The sequence below is a fragment of the Pelodiscus sinensis genome, chromosome 16, assembly GCF_052426305.1.
Source record: "Pelodiscus sinensis isolate ZL-2025 chromosome 16, ASM5242630v1, whole genome shotgun sequence".
Lineage (NCBI taxonomy): Eukaryota > Metazoa > Chordata > Testudines > Trionychidae > Pelodiscus > Pelodiscus sinensis.
Genome location: NC_143067.1, coordinates 10,666,069 through 10,678,665, shown reverse-complemented (window position 1 = coordinate 10,678,665; position 12,597 = coordinate 10,666,069). Strand labels below are relative to the sequence as shown.

General features: G+C 46.7%; 1 protein-coding gene and 1 long non-coding RNA gene across 2 annotated transcripts in view; one reads left to right on the top strand and one right to left on the bottom strand.

Annotated features, from left to right (window-relative positions):
• Positions 1-12,597, bottom strand: part of LOC142818737 (uncharacterized) — a 132,629-nt gene that overhangs the window by 53,112 nt on the left and 66,920 nt on the right. The gene's annotated exons all lie outside the window — the stretch shown is intronic.
• The window catches only part of MYOT (myotilin), a 62,296-nt gene continuing 58,457 nt past the window's right edge, over positions 8,759-12,597 (top strand). Inside the window, exon 1 of the mRNA XM_089769473.1 lies at positions 8,759-8,874. The gene's annotated coding sequence lies outside the window, so the exon portion shown is untranslated. The remainder of the gene's footprint in view (positions 8,875-12,597) is intronic.

Genomic DNA, 12,597 nt, shown 5'->3' with positions numbered 1-12,597 from the left:
GTAGGACTACAAGGGACTTTCAACTAGATTACTTCTCAGTCTCCAGCACTCATAGCATGTCAAAATATCATCTAGATCATTGGTCTCCAGCCTTTTTAAGCATGAGATCACTTTTTGAATTTAAGTACAATTCAAAATCTACCTCAAACCCAAACATCCTTGCCCCGCCTCCTTTCTGCCCCTTCTGAGGCCCCGCCCCCTCTTTTCTCCATCCTCCCTCCCTTCCCCATCCTCTCTTTCGCCAGGCTAGGGCAGAGGGTTGGGGTGCAGGCTCTGGTCTTGGATTAAGGGATTTGGAGTGTGAGAGGCTCTGAGCAGAGCTTGGGGCAAGCAGTTGGGGTGCCGGAGGGAATTCAAGATGCAGGCTCTGGGAGGGCGTTTGGATGCAGGGGTGCTCGGGACTAGGGCAGGGGGCTTGGGATGCAGGAGGGGGTTCATGGCTGGGGTAGGAGTTTGGGATGTGGGCTCCAGCTGGGCACCACTTTCCTCAGGTGGCTCCTGAGTGGTGGTGAAGTGAGGCTAAGGCAGGCTCACCCCTGTCCTGGCCCTGCACCACTCCCAAAAGCAGCCAGCAAACTCCCTCCATCCGAACCCCTGTTGTGCCCCCTCTCTGCTCAGTGGAGATAGGATACAGGGAGGGAGAGGGGGCACTTTGGCAAGAGCACCCCTCCCCTGCCCTGCACAGAAAGCCGGAGGCTCCTGAGGGGACAGCTCCAAGGCAAAGGGCAGGAGATGCACAGCAATCTGGAGGACCAGCTGAAGTGCTGTGCTTTATAGCCTCTTGGCCAAACCAGTCAGGATCACCTGGTTGGTGACCACTGATCTAGACCATTCCTTACAGGTGTTTGTCTAACCTGCTCTTTAGAATGTTCATGATGGAGATTTCAGAACCTCCCTAGGCAATTTATTCTGGTGCTTAACTACCCTGACAGTAATGTCTAACCTAAACCTCCTTGTTGCAATTGACACCCATTGCTTCTTGTCCTATCCTCAGAGGTTAAAGAGAACAATTTTTCTCCCTCCTCCTTATAACAACCTTTTATGAACTTGAAAATGGTTATTCTGTTCCCTCTCAGAGTTTTCTTTTCCAGGCTAAACAAACCCAAAATCTTTTCAATCTTCTCTCACAATCACGTTTTCTACACGTTTAATCATTTTTGTTACTCTTCTCTGGACTGTTTCCAATTTCTCCACATCTTTCCTGAAATGTGATGCCCAGAACAGGGCACAATACTCCAGTTGAGGTCTAAGTAGCAATGAGTAGCGCTTTCTTTTTTCAGTAGTGACACACTGTTGACTCATATTTAGCTAGTGGTCCACTATGACCAGCACATCCCTTTCCACAGGACTCCTTCCTAGGCAGTCACTTTCCATTCTGTAAGTGAGTAACTGACTGATCTTTCCTAAGTGGAGTACTTTGCATTTGTCCTTACTGAATTTCATCCTATTTACTTCTCTCCAGTTTGTCCAGATCATTTTCCATTTTAATCTCCAAAGCACTTACAATGCCTCTCATCTTGGTATCATCTACAGACTTTATAAGTGCATTATATACCATGATCTAAAACATTGATGAAGATATTGAACAGAAATGGACTCAGAACTGATTCCTGGAGTAAGTCTAGTAAGTAGCAGGTGGTGCGTAGTACTGGGCCAGTCAACCCAAAATTTGATCACATTAATGGTAAACACTTGACTTCAAGTCATCCTATGAACTCGTTTAGGTTACAAGTGAACATACCCAGGTGTTTCAAGGGGCAGATTCCATTCCATTTTATATTAAACTATTTTAACATTGAGACTCCTTTTTGTTGGGAAAGTTTCTTTTGTGAAACTCATTAGATCTGCCCAAGAGTTTGAATTGATGTAATTTGAGGTGTCATTCAGAAACAAAACAAACTGACAACACAACTCAGGGGGAAGGGCCTCAGCCATTTGTAACCTTTGCACCAGCTGTTTTTCCAGTCTGAGAAAGGTCAAAGCTGATTGAAACGGTCTCTCTTTTCTTGCCATCCCTGCAATCAAATACTCATGATAGAAATCAGATACCAAGAGGTGAGTAATAGCTTAAATTCCTTAGGCCACATTCTCCAGCCACAGGACACACGAAAATTCCATTGACTTGAGCTAGGGCTACTTGAGTTAGAATAGGAATCCGGACATTTCTCTGAGTTCTTCAGACACAACAGAGGACTCATCAAGCCAAATTCACTCAAAAGCTCCTTAAAGGAAACAGGTGAAATGCTCAGGCTTAGACATTCCTGAGCCAGAGTCGGAGGGGGGGGGGGGATAAATGGTGGTGTGTGTTGCACATTAACTGTAAATTGGCTATGAAGTCTGTGAGTAAAAAAGCAGCATAACTTGCATCGCGTTATTTAGGTGGCTTCAAAATAAGTGTAGCTTGCATGCTAATGGATATGGGAAAGGGTTTGCTGAGCAGGAAAGCAACTAAGGGAAGAGTGTGACGCGCGTACGTACACACACACATACACACACAAACTGTCACGCTGCCAGTGACAAAATTCAACCCTAGTCTAAGCAAACACTCCCATCGATAGAATTCAATGGCCACAGAATCTCAAGCCAATGTAAGTTACACTCATTTTGCATACTTGCTGTGTTGGTGCAAGTAACACAAAATCACCTGATTTCTGACTGCCTTGTAACCAGTGTGGCACTGGGACTGCACCATCTACTTCCACAACCACCTCACTGGCTCTTGGAATGGTATATCCAGCTACTTCTCTGTGGACTCAGCAACTCACCATCCACCACCATTCTGAGCCAAAGGGACAGCAGGGTGACAGACTTGCCCGGGCCACAAAAGAGCCGCACTGCAAAAATACCTTCCTTTTATCCCCTTCCTTGCAGTAAACACCCTGGGCTCAGAAGGAGGCATTTCAGTAGCTGTCATAACAGACCTATTCCCGTCACTCAGATAAGTGGGAAAGCAAAGTCAAGGAAGACAAGCAGGTGCACTAGTTATCCTGTGGTGGAGCGGGGCTGTACATTTGCACCCTAAAGTAAAGGAGCATAGAAGAAAGAACCCTAGTCTATCCCCTAGCCCATAAAGAATTCTTCCCTTACTGCACATTATCTAGTGTTTAAAACAATCTAATGTTAAGTGCCCCTAACCATTGAGTGGCTTATGTCTACTTTTAATGCACTCATCTCTGTAGTAGCTAAGTGCCAAGTCAAGAATTAAAAGAGGTGCCATTATTGTTTGAACCTGGGCTTCTCTTTTCTCTCCCCTGGGTGAAGTCCTATGGCAGCAATGGGCAGCCAAGACTAGTAAGTGGGTTGCAGGAGTGGCCCTCCTTTGGCGCAGTGGGTCACATGACAGTGGTGGGCAACTTGCGCCGTGCAGCCCACTGGAGTTCCACCTGTGGCCCGCACACCCCTTGTCTGCCCTCTTCTCCCAGGCCTCTTGCGCACTGGCCAGGGATACACTGATTAGCCATGTCAGCTTGCTGGGGCCCCATGAGTATCAGAGTACAGAATGATTTCTCCATATACCTCACTCAGGCTGCATGTTGAGAGGCCACGCCTCCTGCTTCCTGTGCATCTGTAGGATTACGAGGTGGCACATCTTGAGTATTCATTCATTCATTTTCCTTTTTAGTCTTGCTCCTCCTACGTGTATTGTACTGACGCTTTACTCACAGGTTTGGAGTGATGTAATTGGCCAAGCAACTCTAGTGGGAATTGTCGCATTCCCCATCCCTTCTGTATATAAACTGTTCCAGCAGCGTAGTACTAATTGTCTTTTAAGCGTAACGATTATTATTAGAACCAAGATCACTTGCTAAAGTAGCACTGGGCAAACAATCAGAAAAGTGAGATTGCTCTAGCGCCTGACCAGTACAAGAGTTTTTAAGCAAGCTGTTTAAAACAGGAACAAAACACATCCCTCTACGGGGAATTCTTGGTGCTTCTGATCTAAAAGTACAACACTACAGGGCCTTGCAACTTCACACTGTTATTCTGTCAATGACAATATTAACAAGATTGATCTGAGATAGCCTAGGTCAGTAAACCATCCAGATGGCTCCAACAAATCCTAGCTATCTACTACATTCTTCAGTGCTAACGGAAGAGATGTAGCTCACATTTTCTTTAGATACTAAATAAATACCAACATAGAATTCTTAGCATTCCAGATAAAGTGTCCCACTTACTGCGCCTTCTGCTTACTGCTCTTATCTCTCTTGCTCCTAGTTTGAAGGTGTCCTGGTTAATGGTTACCCGGAGCTGGCATCTTGCCAGCACTCCAAAAGGTCTAGGGCAATAAATTATAAGCAACAAACTTTCTGCCACTGCTCTCTCTCACCAGCCCACATCAGACACTTGTTTCCTTCCAGTAAATGATGTTGCTTTGTGGATTTTCATAAAGCCATGGGAATAAAATGCTTTAAATGTATTCCCATACAGCTGACATTCCTGCCATGCCATCACTCACAAGTAGGGATCTGAACATAAGAAAAATTAGTCCGACTGTCTCAGGCAGGCTCCAGTCCTGAGCGGGAAATGGGTGTGTCTGGAGGAGTCTTGTCTTTACAAGTCTCGGTGCTAAGTCAAGCTGCTGGGTAGTTGGAGCCCAAAATGTATCTGGTGGCTCTGAAATGTGAGCAACCTTTTAATTTCTCTTCCTCTGGTGGTGCACCAAGAGTTTGCGACGGTCATCTGGTGGCTTGTAATACACTGACGAGGTGGGAGGGGGTTTAATATTGAATTTCACATCTGGGGCTCTGTACTCGATGGAACAGTCCAATTCTACTGAAATGCCCAAAGCAGTTATTCCTCAACTCCTGGGTGCATGAGCAGCTCTTGCTCTAAGGCCTGGCCCCCTGCAGTCCCCAAATAGGGCTGTGAGTCCTGGGTCCATGGCAGAATGAGCCACAGTGAGAAAGGGGCAGACTGCTTTGGCAGCCTAGACATAACCCAGCTAGACTGAGTGGCAGTAAGGAGAAAGGTGTCAGGGAGACAGCGAGCATCCCACCTGCACCATGCCACTTGTCTCACCTCAGGGAGCAGACACTACCAGGGGATAGTTCTCATAGTGATGCCCCATGTAGACTCTGGGGCCCTCAAAGTTAAGGCCCATTGCTGACAGGTAAAAAGGCACATAGGTCCCCTGGAAAACTAGCATGTGAGTTAGGTGCCTATCTGTCAGAGGGTCTGAGTACCTAGGCAGGATAAGAGGTTGAGACAGAGGCAGGTGGTCTCTGGACCAGGCTGGATTTTCCTTTTGTTGTTGCTGAGTTGGGCTCTGGGGAGGGAGCCATGTTCCACGGTCAGGATGATAAAATGCGTGTAATCCAGTAACATAGAATCAGAGATGGAAGAGACCTCAGGAGGTCATCAAGTCCAGCTCCCTGTCCAAGGCAGGGCCAATCCCAACTAAATCAACCCAGCCAGGGCTTTGTCAAGCCAAGACTTAAAAACCTCTAGGGATGGAGATTCCCCCACCTCCCTAGGTAACCCATTCCAGTGCTTCACCACCCTCCTAGGGAAATAGTTTTTCCTAATATCCAACCTAGACCTCCCCCAAAATATTTTGTTGGTTATACAGTTAACCGCTGTGACTTTGCATTGACAGTAATGTGGGAGCCAGTGGGCGGGCAGGCAGGCTGGCTCAGTTCTGCCTACTCACCGGCTCCCAAGCCCCTTTCAATGCAGAGCCACAGCTGGAGTAGCTACTGGGACCCTGGACAAGCCGGGGACTGAGCCAGCCTGCCCACTTAAAAAATTTACTCACAGAGCCACTGTGGGAGGGTGGGGTTTGTGTGTAGCCGGTAACAATAACTAATAAGCATCCACTTATTGATGAATCGTTTAATCACATACACCGTTACATCCCTACTTCACAGCCTGCTTTCACAAGAGGCTAATTAGCAGATAAAGTTTTTTGAGGGCCAAAGGCACTTTTGGAACAAGAAAATGCCAACCTTGTATTCTGGGGCAGCAGGAAGAAGAGGCTCCCTGGCCCCGAGAGGAAGCAGTCAAGTCTACTCATAAGCTGCAGCTCAGCAAGTGGCAACCCTCCCCCACTGCAGTAAACCTGGAAGCCTGGTCCAAAGAAGCCTACTGAAATCAATGGGCATATTCCCATTAACTCCCTTGGGCTCTGGACTAGGCAACCATCCTTCAATTAAAGAAAAAAAACATACATCCAAACTCTTGGTGGTGGTAATCCAAGGGAATAGTGCGGCTGAAAAGTGCCCTTTTTATTTTACAGCCAAAATGTAAGCTCACTTTTTTAAAAATTTTTTCTCCCATTCTGGACATAGAAGCTAAAGCCATAGTGATTTATGTCTGATTTCAGGATTCCCCTCCCCCCATTTACTTCGTTATTACAGACTAGGAAACACTGAACTTTATAGCCCTCTCTTACATCTTTTTGTCTTTTGCCAAAGTTCTGTTGAATTAATTGGAACGACATGAAAGCTCTCTGCTATCTAAAATGTGACCTCTGAATTGCCCTGGCTGTTACATAAATTCCCTGGCTGGTGTTTCAAAAGCTACAGGGCAGGGCCAGTTCATGCCTGGTATAACTCCACTGGCTACAGGAGCTAGGTTGGACATGAAGTTGGCTCCCTGAAAAGATCCCGTGAAAACATTTTAATTAAGTGCCGTCTCAATTTATTTTAAAGCCCTCTAATTTTAAGCTAGTTAACCCATCACCTCTCTAAAGCGAATATTGTTTTGTGCAAGGCAGGGCCTGGTGGTTCACTGGCTTGCATTAAATGTGGTCATTTAATGTTATTGAACACCCCCCCCCCCAGACAATACCCAAATGACATGTAACCTGTCTGTCTCCATCACCCCCCATCTGTGAAATGGAGATAACGAAACCTACCTTACTTCTGGAGTAATTTCAGAGGGGTAGCCAAGTTAACCCTCCTGTTACAGACTAAGTCTGCAAATCATGAGGGGCAGCGTAGGCAGCTTTAGAGGGGATCCCCAGCCCGTGCATCCACGGAGCTCCTCATTACTGTCCTTCACACCCCTCCTTTGCTTACAAAAAACATGACCACCATCAGCCTGCTGCTGTGCAGAGATCTCGCCAGTCAAGCGGCACAACAGTGTCTTACTGTTTCCTTCTGGTCCCCTATTTGTCTGTAGCCCCTGTAGCCGCCTGTTGTCTGAGATTGTAAGCTCTTTGGGGCAGGTGCTGTCTTTCTGTTCTGTACAGTGCCTAGCACAATGCAGGCCCTGGTGCAGGACTGAGGCTCCTAGGCACTATGATAAAACTAGTAACAAAAATGTTACTAAAAAGAAAATTGCTGAGATTCTTGGCTTGAAGGCTCTAATGAAGCGATGGGCACCCTAGGCTAGTGAGCAGGCTGCATGAGTGGCCCTCCTTTATCTCAGTGAGCTGAAAGATTGTCGTAACCAAGATGGCCTCCCAGGATAGTGTCGTTTTGCTAACTGTGATTGTGCACCTTGAATTTGCGCTTGCTGACTGAACCGTAAGAGTGTTTTGATTGGATGCAGAGGGAGCTCGCGGCCATCAGCACCCACCTCACGTGCCTTTGCTTTAAATACACGTCACTTTCGTAAAACCGGTAGGAAAAAACATACATGGCCAAAACCCAAGAAGAATCTGGCAACCCCCTGCGCATGGGCAGCAGTGAACAAAATGTGGGCCACACATAGAATCCCAATGGGCCATATGTGGCCCTCAGTCCACAAGCTGCCCACCACTGCTCTAATGCCCAGCTCTTCAAAGATATCCAGGTTCCTAACTCACACTGAAACCCAAGTACCTTTGAGGATCAGGGACCTAAATACCTTTGAGAACTTAGGCCTAAAAAAGCCCAAGACTTTATAATAGCTGACCTTCCCCTCCCCCCTTTCTAACAACTATTTTCCACATTTTAAAGGCTTCGGTTTGGCCACTGTTGTAGCTCATAACTTGTCACACAGTGAAAATGGCCACAAATCTAATTTATTGCTAGAGTTCATGACCTTGCATTACCAAAGGACAAAGTACCAGGCTTTCATGGATAAGACAATATGCTCAGGTACCAGTCAATCAATCCATGCAATCAGTTTGTGTATCCATCAATCCATGCAGTTCACTTCTTTGAACAACATTTAGAGATATTTTTCCAGCAATGAAGCTTCCATTCCCATTTGGCTCTCCAGATGTCAAAGGGAAATTGTGAGCACACAACTGCTGGCAGGAGTGGATTTGTTAGGTTCCATCATGCCTAAGGAGGGACAGTTCTCAAACCAAGCCGTTCCATTGCTGTTAGACATCAAGGAATTGCTGTTGCTGTCACAGGATAATGGGGAGGCATTTTATTTCTTAGAGATTGGAATCTGAACCAATCCTGCCAATTTGTTTTTAATGAAAACTCAGAACTAGCTTCTTAAATGCTTCTTTTTTACTGCAGTCAAAACAGACAAATTCAACTATTTCATATTTGCAGTGGCGTGGAGGGTTATGTTAAACATTGGGCTGTGGTTCCTTTTCCTTTTGTGCTCCTGCAATCATGGGTTATTTTGTTCATAGGCCATGTCAGAATTTAATAGATGAGCTCTCTCAGTAATCATGCTGGCAGACAGAAAATTCAAGTCCATATGTATTTTTAGCTATTTTCTACCTAGGAATATAGGGAGTCAGCTGACAAAAAATCCAGAAATTGGAGCACACTCTGAGATCACTTCCTAGATTTATCTTAAGTAATTAGAAGGACATCCAATAACTTGAGAGACTACCAGAAGCTAGTCTCAGATCATAAGTGGCTGTCATTCGAAAACTTTCACAGTGATTTGCATTGTTCAAGGAATTTCCTGAGCCAAAGTGCATGGGTTACAGATTTTTACTGACCAGAAAAGTTTTCCACCACTTGTAAACAGACCCAGGTAGGTACAAGCATGTAATTTAATCATTAGGCAGCAAAATAAATCAATCACATCTATTTTTTCTAATTAAATGGCATGAAATTCTAGCACTCTGAGCACTGCACATGCGCCATATGCTTTTGTGAAACTATTGCTCCAATTTACATTCAGTCAAGTGTATGTTAAAAAGAAACCATTGCTTTGGGTTTAAATGAATGTGCTTGATTTAGTGGTGCACTTGGGCTACTTGACAAGCCAAGAGATTTATACAGCACCAGCTGCTTCTATATTAAATGCTGCACATGTAGTTAAAATTAGACATTAGACTGATCCAATTTCTCTCTTCTGGCCTCTCCATGTGCTCCCCAACACTAATGGCATTTCACAGCAAAAATTCGAATGGCAACTATTCAGTGAAAGCCCACGTGCCATTTTATTCATTTAAACAATAGTAATTCTCTCCTCCTCCTTCAGATTTAAGATGCAGCACGCATCCCCACCACCAAAGTTGACTTCTCAGAGCTTAAGTGCTCCGCTATTTCAGCTCCAGCAAACTTTTTGGGGAGTAAGTCTTCACTGGGGACTAACTGATTTTGGTGTTCAAAATAAGGGTTGTTTGGTTTTCTTAATTAAATTGTCAAGTTGCCGAAATACATAACACGACAAGTGAGTATGTGCAATTATACTTCTACCGGTTTCATAATCCAGGCCTTAGTGCACTTTATGTGCCTTGCTGCCGACTGCGTGATTCCAACTATTTTCTCAGTGTGCATGACTTACCTCGTCTGTGTAAATGCCTGGGGACAGGGCCTGTTTCTTACTACGTGCTTGCAGTGCCTAGCACAAAAGGGCTTCAGTTTGGAGCTTCTTAAATGTACTGAGAAACACAGAAGTGATTATAACCCCCTGAACACTTCAAAATGCATCATTCCGAACCAGTGGAGCCAAGAGATTTGCCAAGCCCCTGGCAAAGCGAGCAGGGGGATGGGACTCCGTGCCCCAGAAGGGGCGGGGCCTCTGGTAGATGGGGCGGGGCCTCAGGCAGAAGGGGCGGAGCAGGGCTGGAGCTAGCCTTCTCAGACAGCCCTCAGTGCTGCCCAGAGCATGCAGGGTTTTGTTAGTAATGTAAAGGGCAGTGGCGGCAGCATCCAAGACCCCCCTTTTGAATTGCTGGGTCCCGGAGCAGTTGCTTCCCTCTTCTCTGCTTCTCTCCCCCCTCGTCCCTGTTGGCCAGCCTGTTCCAAACCTGTTTATACACTATTCAGTGTCAGCCTGGCTGCACATTCAGCAGCAGCCTAGGTGGGATGCTGACTTTATTTTGCATCACACTAAACAAGTCAATCCCATTAACAAGACTAGGACAACATCCCATTCAGTTTAAATGAAACAACCTAGTAGGGTGGCTAGATCCTGTGGTGCTGAGTAATTTGGTTCCTCGTAGGGAGCAGCAGCGTGGCACATGGGAAAATGAGGTCCTGGAGTTTTGCTATCGGCTTCAGTGGAAACCAAATGGGGACATTTGGCTTCCACAAGAATCATTTGCAGGCTAAGGCGAGTCCTAGATGAACTGAGAGCTTCACATGAACTGAGTAATGACGGTGCTGAACACATTGCTCTGACCAGCTCGTCTTATGACTGCCAATAGCATCCCTGCAGCCTCATAGCTTTGGGCTTCATATATTGCACCGTCTGAGCCATGCTGGGTGCCTCACTGTCTGACTGACTCAGGCCAGCTACATCTGCCTCTGTTGCTTAAATCATCCAAACACACCCACTTGCAACACCAAAATAGCTCCTACAGGGCCACAGCAGACTATCAGGTACAATAACACTGGCTTTTGAAGCTGCTCCTACAATGACTAAATAGACAAGACAGAATTTAAAGGGACAGTTTACATTAGGAAATTTTAGTCTTATAAATCCTTATTTTTGACTAGAACTAGTCTCTTGGATCATTAAAAAGGAAGTTAGAAAGGAAGATATTTTTAACATTCTCCATTTACTCTGTGTCACTCAGAAGAGAAAACTAGAATAGCTGTTTTCCTTTGGCAGTATTCCCTGTACCATGAGCGCTCATGCAGCCACTCAAAAGATATTCCAATGCCGTCTTGCTGATTAGCCCAGAGATAGGTTTTTTGTGTCTACTGGTGGTGCACATTCACACATGCCTCAGTGCGCATACAAATTATTCTGCACATGGATGGAAAAAATCCACACAGGGATGGAAGGGAACATTGTCCTGTGGCCTCCCAGTGCAGGCAGTTGGGACCCAAGGGACCCAGAATCTGGCTTTTGGGGAAGCCCCCTCTGATTTACTCCGGGGAGAGTGGTGCCAACTAGACTCCTACTGTGCAATGAAGGCTGGTGTACATTTCCTCCTAGCCTGCTCTTCTCACAGGCACCATGAGACATGGCCTGCATGGGGGCACGAGCTCAGACTGACAGCTAGTGACTGTTACAGTCTAATTCTGGCTCCGCCATGGAGTGAGTCATTCTGCGGCCTCTACAGGAGTTATGAAAGGCTGAAGCAATCACAAGCTCTTCTCTGGCACTGGCGGCACAGCCTCCCTGCACTGTGATGTACAGGTCAGACCAGATGATCTGGCGGCTCCTTCAGGCCACAAACTCCATGAGAGAGAGAGCGTGCATCTCCACATTTATATCCCAGCCTGGGGTTATTAAAAAATGAGCTGCCTGCCCTGCTGTTCAGACTCCAGCCGAGGCAGCTGGCAGCAAGAAACAGGTGGTGGCCTAGAGAGACGCCTCCGATTTTTATATTGTTCCCCAATAATGCTGGTCTACAGAGGTGGATTCCATTATATTTTGGGATGGAGAAGTAATTCCACAGGCCCCTTGCTTAGTGCTGCGGCTGGCCATGACACACAACATCTCACTGTTATTTGGTGCCCCTTACCCAACCAGCAAGCCTTCCAAGGTCCCCTGGCACTATGCCTGCCCAAACCCCCACCCCTTGCCGCTGGGGCAGGGAGGAGCGCTCCTCCTGCAAGAGCTGAAACTGGCTGCACCAGACAGCTCAGATGGGTTCTCCCCTTCCAGGATGCCAGCAAGCTAAACAGCTCTGGGCACCTCAGTGAAAATTGAGATGGGAGAGCTTCAGTTACACTCTCCTCACTCATGCAGACGCCTGAGAGGGGGACTCCTTGGCTTCTGGTTTCATTTAGGACTGCACTGGGGAAGATCACAACTTTGCCTGTGGGAAAACAAGTGTAGCCCAGCTGCTGAGTGTTCAGCCAGCCTCCTCTGGGGCTGCTCTAGGCAGAGAACATGGAATGGTGGCTGCAGCTGATTGGTACCAAAGCTCCCGCAGCAGCGGGGAAATTTTAAGAGCATTGGTCAGTGTAGATGTAGACAAACAGCCATGAAGCAAACCCTAGGGATCCTCAGCACATCACAGGCTCCTGCAAAAGAACTACTTTGTTGTAGCAGAGGATTAAGGCCTCCATTTTACTGTGCATTGGTCCTCTACCTGGACTGCAATGGAAACAGCCTTTGTGGTACAGATATTTAACAGTGCACACGGGGCTCAGTCGTGAGCCCTGCTGTGCAACTGCCTCAGGGAGCAAGCCCCTTTGCTCATCTTCGCAGGCTCCCTGCAGTCCTGGAGCCTGCAGTGGGGGAGAGCAGCTACCACTAGGCTGAGTCTGGAGATGAAACCTTGGCTCCTCCCTCCCGGCAGCCTGCACATAACATCAGCCATATTGGTATGTCAGCCATACCTCCCAG